Source organism: Dreissena polymorpha, chromosome 4 (genome assembly GCF_020536995.1).
Source record: "Dreissena polymorpha isolate Duluth1 chromosome 4, UMN_Dpol_1.0, whole genome shotgun sequence".
NCBI classification, from domain to species: Eukaryota; Metazoa; Mollusca; class Bivalvia; order Myida; family Dreissenidae; genus Dreissena; species Dreissena polymorpha.
In genome coordinates, this window is record NC_068358.1 from 63,213,921 (window position 1) to 63,214,931 (window position 1,011).

The window sequence follows — 1,011 nt, forward strand, 5'->3', positions numbered from 1 at the left end:
CTGATGTTATGTGACCTGGACTTATGCAACTTATACCTTGAACTACTTCTGAGAACTCACTACTGATGTTATGTGACTGACAAACTTACTTGAACAACTTTGAGAACTCACTACTGATGTATGTGACTGACTTCTGACTTACTTGAACAACTTGAGAATCACTACTGATGTTATGTGACTGACTTCTGACTTACTTGAACACTTGAGAACTCACTACTGATGTTATGTGACTGACAACTTACTTGAACAACTTTGAGAACTCACTACTGATGGTATGTGACTGACTTCTGATTGCATCAATACCACCTGAAAAGAATTTCACACAAAAATTCAAATTAAAAATAATTTCAAAGTGACATCTAAGAATTGTTTGTATTAAAGAAAAATGCAGAGAACATTTTTTTACAATTAAAAAGTTTACAAGATGTGTTAAGAAACACAATGTCCCCCTATATGACGTTTGACCTTGTGGGATGACCTTGACCTTGACCCTTCACCACTCAAATGTGCAGCTCCTTGAGATACACACGCATTTCAAATATAAAATTGCTAGCTTCAATATTGCAGAAGTGACATTACATGCGCAGTTTTGACCCATATACTTGACCTTGAAGGATGACCTTGACCTTGACCTTTCACCACTCAAAATGTGCAGCTCCATGAGATACACATGCATGCCAAATATCAAGTTGCTGTATTCAATATTGCAAAAGTATTCATAAAAGAAGCGATTTGGGCCACAATATTTGACCTCTGACCTTGAAGGATGACCTTGACCTTTCACTACTCAAAATGTGCAGCTCCATGAGATACACATGCATCCAAATATCAAGTTGCTATCTTCAATATTGCAAAAGTTTTCATAAAATAAGCGATTTGGCCACATATATTTGACCTCTGACCTTGAAGGATGACCTTGACCTTTCACCACTCAAAATGTGCAGCACCATGAGATACACATGCATGCCAAATATCAAGTTGCTATCTTCAATATGCAAAAGTATTCATAAA